The 6,000-nt window shown below is 38.3% G+C and overlaps 1 long non-coding RNA gene across 1 annotated transcript in view; it reads left to right on the top strand.

Annotated features, from left to right (window-relative positions):
• Positions 1–722: 722 nt before the first annotated feature.
• Positions 723–6,000, top strand: part of LOC147019913 (uncharacterized) — a 39,264-nt gene continuing 33,986 nt past the window's right edge. The window contains exons 1-2 of the long non-coding RNA XR_015061570.1: positions 723–823; positions 3,355–3,461. This is a non-coding gene — a long non-coding RNA (uncharacterized LOC147019913). The remainder of the gene's footprint in view (positions 824–3,354; positions 3,462–6,000) is intronic.

Raw genomic sequence — 6,000 nt, 5'->3', positions numbered from 1 at the left:
ACATTGGTTACCATTCTTAATATAGACTAGATTCCAGCACTTGATCATCGGGTCGTCAAATAAACACGGCTCAAGCCTAGTCCACAAGGCTAGGATTTGTCACGTGCTGATGAGAAACTGTGTGGGCCGTGAAGGAAGTGGTCAATCCCGGAAACGCATATTCTTAGAATGCCAGCGACTCAACCCCTGGAATGGTGTTTTTCTAACAGATAGCCACAGATATGTATGTAATCAGGAAGGCAGGCTTAGCTGCCTGGCATCAACTAGCCTCCTACCACAACAACAGTCACAGCAGTATCGCAGCAGCTTGATTTTCCTGAGCCAGATAGACGTTCGTTGAGGATAGTGGCTTGAACACGCCTCGTAGACATTGCAACACAAGAAGATTCGAGGCTGTTCCAAACAGGTACAACTCTCGAATATACGGTGCACCACATCTTTCCAAATACATCTCAATAAAATATATACAGACTTTAAACATGGTAAAACTATACTATCTTGTCGTTCTGCATTGCCTTATGGGAAACAGCTGACTAATGACGTGCAATCATCCCATCACATGCTTACCCCATTTGTTAGGTATTATTAAGATTCAACATCACCCCCCTCTTATCTGCTATTTAATTCATGTTTTATTGATATATTGAAGTCTGAATTCATTTAATTGATAGAGGTGCAACTTTGTGAGCTGTGTCATCACAAACCTCTGCTGTGCAGAAAGTACCAGTAAGTGACCGACTTACACCAGCAGAGGGCCTTGAGATGGCATGTATCCGCAAAGGTTCAAACCCAACCAGTGTGACCGGAGTTCACGACTGATCAGGTCTGATGTCGCTGTCACTTTCATGATATTTCAAAATGGTTTCTCATCACCAAGACCTGTATGTGCTAAGACATTGTCTGTATGCGCGCTGTCTAATCTAGTGTAACTTTACTAGTGGTGTACTTAGCTGTCTGCTTTCATATACAATTTCCATGATATCTTGTAATTTCTAATCTAGTGTAACTTTACTAGGGGTGGCCAAATGTAAAAAATAAACTGAATTGGTTGAGGTTTTGTTTAGATATAAATAATTGCAAATATGTTCGACTAAAAAACGTCGATGAGCGAACTTTTTGATAAAACAATCGCAAAATTAATAAACGAGCAAATAAATAAATGCATGGAATTTATAAGTAAGGATTAAATATATATTTGAATTATTTCATCAGAATTCATTGAAAAGATCATACTATTAAAAGACAGTCTAAAGTGAAGAGAAGAAGAAATCTACAATATTGTGCAAACAAATCTCCTGACATGATTGAGACACTATTATAAAAGCAAAACAGTATGAACGTTATGCCGATACATACATGCAGTTTATGGTAGATAATGTGATGCTCATAATTTTTCCATTCTTATTAAATAAATATTTATCCTGCTCAGGTCTGGGGTGCTTCAAACAACGTTATTGCAACATTTCTTGCTCTACCCCATCCTTGCAGTCAGAAGAGGATTGTGTACTGATATGTGATTGTAATATGGATGGCATGGCCAAATGTAATGTAAACAATGACGAGCTTCATGGGTTTCTCACTGCTGCAGGGTTTGCGCTCCTGATTTCATGGGAAATCCACATATGAAGCAAAGATCGATGTTTTACATCTACATTAAGATAAAAAATAAATTAACTTTGTAGAAATATTTCCCATTTGGGGGGTTTACAAATGTTCAGTCATGTGTGTGTGCGCATGCATGTGTGTGTTTGTGTGTGCGTGTGTGTGTTTGTGTGTGCGCATGCATGTGTTTGTGTGTGCGCATCCATGTGTGTTTGTGTGTGTGCATGTGCATGTGTTTGTATGTACGCGTGTGTGTATGTGTGTGAACATGCATGTGTGTGTGCTTGTGTGTGTTTGTGTGCACACGCATGTGCATGATTGTGTGTGCATGCATGTATGTGTGTGTGTGTGTGTGTGTGTGTGTGTGTGTGTGTGTGTGTGTGCGTGTGTGCGCATGCATGTGTGTGTTTGTGCGCATGCATGTTTGCATGTCTGTATGTGCGCATGCATGTGTGTGTGTATGCATGTGCGTGTGTGCGCATGCATGTGTGTGTGTGCACGTGCATGTTTGCATGTCTGTGTGTGGTGCACGTACGTGTGTGTGTGTGTGTGTGTGTGTGTGTGTGTGTGTGTGTGTGTGTTTGGCATGCATTTTTGCATGTGTACACGTGGGTGTATTACACTATATGCAACAATCTTTGATCGGTACGTCTATGTCCAAGTGAATATGGTGCCATTGGTGATCTTTGAGATTTGTATCGGTGATCTGCCATTGGTGATCTAAGAATCCTTTTCCAATTATCTTATATACCCAAAGATGTGAACTGAATTAACATACCTTGTGAAATGTATGCAACAAACCACAGTGTGAACAAAAGACCTGCTCGAGGCACATTTGAGGCCAGTCTTAGTCAACACACTAAATATAACCCCAGGGGTTACTAATTCCACCTGAGTGGGACATTGCAAACAACGGCTTTCCTGAAATAGCTTCGGTGAGGCATGCACATTAATTAATTAATTACCCCTAACGCACTTTGCAATGACAGTTATTGATGCGTCACTGAATCAAGAAACAGGAATACAGAATCAAGGATGTGGCAAACATGGCTGGGAGACTATTGTGTGTGACTTTTATTGATGAAGATAGCAAACAAGGTTGATTGTTATTATTGTTTTAGTTTTAATGATATGAAAAAATTTTCATCATAATTTTGTCATACTCCTAATTATCATTTAGGTTTCCTAACGTTGGTATATTTAATATGACATGTGAATCAAGATCGTCCCAGTGCAATATAACTAAGTTTAACTATATTTTTCTTCCAGATATAATTTGTACATCTGTTCATTTTACCCAAATATATTGTTTGAGCCTTCAGTAGAATCTAAAAATCAAATTTAATTTGGGAAAACAAGCTTTTGTTTCTTATTTTTAAGTGGCATTTGTATGGGATACCATAACAACGGATAACAAACAGGACCATTTTAGGAGAGCTTAGTGGTTGGCATGTGCCAACCTGAAAAAGTAAATTCAGCAATGAGCCACCGATTTTCATTTAATAACAACCTTCTTATGACTAATATGCATTTATATGCAGTGCTATGTGGGGGTTACTTCATCACTATCAACCAGAATCTGTGTGATTGGCCTTGTTCCTGTTTGGGGTACGAGATATTGGGCCTAACTGACATTTCTTTTTTCATCAAGAGTTAAAGCATTGCTGCTCTTCTGACAAACAAAACTTGATGATCATTAATTTCCCTTTGATCGTTGCTATTGCTCTTTCTCTGCTGTGAAACCATGTCCAGGCATTTCATCAAATCCTTGTGAAGTCTCTCGTTGGCACCAGCTTCCATGCAGCTCGGCCTTGTCCCGCCCAGCATGCAGAAGTTGCTGGCCTTCTCGTGGAGATAAGGTATGATACTCTCTTTAACCACCCCTGGCTGCATGTCTGACATGTCTATGTTTGTATATGCCAGACAGTTTGTCTGCACATTATTTTTCCCACCCGTTTTGGTTCATGACCCCTACCAACCACATATGATTAAGTTTCTCCATAAGTATGGACAACTTGTGTTCCAAAAGAAAATCTCCATAGGCCTTTTCACCCCTTGGCACCCAGCTTTCTCCACAACCCTCAATATCCATTCCCTTTCATGTTGTGTAAATCGTATCTGCACATGGACATCACATCCCATTTTACAGTTTACGAGAGCGGCTGTGCTGCATTATCTTATAACTGAATACAATAAGGTAGTGCTTTTGAATCGAGGCAACACCAACTGTTATTTTTGTTGTCCTTCCTTCGAGTACATGTGGGTTCAAATATGACTCATGTCCTGGTACACCCTGGATCACAATGTACTTTTTGAGTGGATGCTGAGCTTGCTTTTCCACCCGCTTGTGTATGTTAAATATATCATGGGATATGTCAAAAATAGACTGCATAATCTTATGGCTGTAATCACCTGAACACAACAATAATAACAAAGATTAGCTCGTGCAGTGGCCAAAGTATAACTAGTATTCATGGAAGTGGTGTGATGTGTGTTTTGGCAGAATTCTCCCTATTAATTTTCACATCGCCAGTCTGATTTTCTATCGTTTTAACATTAACTTCAGCAATGATTTTTATATAGATTATTCATATATACTCCAGAAAATACTTAAATTAATGAAATAGTTATGTTAATAAAAGGGCTGGCAGGAGAGTTCAGAAATATGGACTGAGTCTGCAGACAGGTTAGTCTAATCAGAGATACCTCTGAGCTCTCTAGCTTAGGTCTGAATCTCGACCCAGCTATAATCTGGCATCCTGATGTTTCACATGCAGGTTGAGACATCGAATGGTGTGTCGTTCCTCAGATTGATGTTAAACTGCATATCCCATCTGCTATGACTAGTTAGTGGGCGTTAATTCCACGGTGTCCTTCACGAAGAATCAGCAAGTTTTCACCGGCACCCCTGAACAAATTACGAATTCCTGCACCTTCAGTTGAGTATCCTGCATTGAAGTGCCCACCCATCCAGAATTGTAACCCGAACCAAAAAAACTGCTTCGGCAGAACACACACTCTATACAGAGCATGATGCACAGAAGAAGTTAAATAATAATAAAACTCCATAATGGGAATGAATATCGACTAATTCAACAGTGTTTCTACCACAGAAAATCAGTTTAAAATGGAGTCCCTAATGAAATGTTTGGGTAAAACTCATTGCCAAGTATTACAAAATAATAAAGCAATTACAGCAGCATGCAAACATGTCTGATACAATACAGGAAATTAAAACCTCTTCGTATCACTCTTCCGTCATTGTGCACACAAGCAATGCAAACCAACTGTGGAGTTAATTGATATCCAATCTGATCTTGTTTGTGAACAAAGGTGTATTTCCGAAATATATTGATTTCAAGGGACCATATATTGATGTACGTATGGGGGAAGGGAATGGTGGGGGATAGAGGTATTTCAAATTAGAGAAAGATGAGCAAGGGAATGTGGAAGGAGTGGGGAGAGAAGGGAAGGAGTGTTGGGGTAAGAGGAGGAGAGGTAAATGAAGTGATATAAACGAGGTGTGTTCAAAATGTTCTTATGACTACAGTACAGTACTCACAAAGAGACCAAGAAACACAAACTTAATTATTTCTTACCTCAGTATATGGAATTAGTAATATATATATATATATATATATATATATATATATATATATATATATATATATATATATATATATATATATATATAAATATAAATATACATTATATTTTTTATTACAAGTAAGAAAAAAATATTCTTTTATATATTTTCTTCTCAATAAAATATTCCAAAAAAAACTAGAACAGCACATCGGCTCGCCTCACGCATTAATTCTGAACAAAATACCATCGTTAACTGAACACGCCACTAGTGTGGCCCATATACCCGTATCATCCATGCACACTATTATGTCACATTGTTTCTTGGCATGGGTTATGAACGTCATAAATTTAATTCTTCACTAACATCTGGTCATAGATCAGAGAAATGAAGTTTCTGATTTTTTGGATAAGGATTTCAATTCAACCAATTATGGCTGAAATCCCACTTCTCCGATGATGTCATTATTATCACCCGATTTACCACATGGGGAGTTGACACATATCAAGTTTCAATTTTTTTCATTGTGCGATTTTGGAGAAAATGATGTTCAACTTTTTCCCCTTTAATTCAATATAGCTGCCATACCATGTGGCCGATGACGTCGTAAATTTAATTCTTCACTTGCATCAGGTCATGAATCAGATATATGACATTTCAGATTTTTCAGATAAGGATTTCAATTCATCCAATTTAAGCTGCATTACCACTTCACCAATGACATCATCATTAACACTCCATATACCACATGGGGATTTAATGACATTGCCAAGTTTACTTGGGCGGTTTCGGAGAAAACGATGTCCAGATTT

Source organism: Eptatretus burgeri, chromosome 9 (genome assembly GCF_056783735.1).
Source record: "Eptatretus burgeri isolate ZD-2024b chromosome 9, Ebu_testis_v1, whole genome shotgun sequence".
Classification (NCBI taxonomy): domain Eukaryota; kingdom Metazoa; phylum Chordata; class Myxini; order Myxiniformes; family Myxinidae; genus Eptatretus; species Eptatretus burgeri.
The sequence above is the reverse complement of the archived record's forward strand: the minus strand, read 5'-3'. Positions and strand labels throughout refer to the sequence as shown.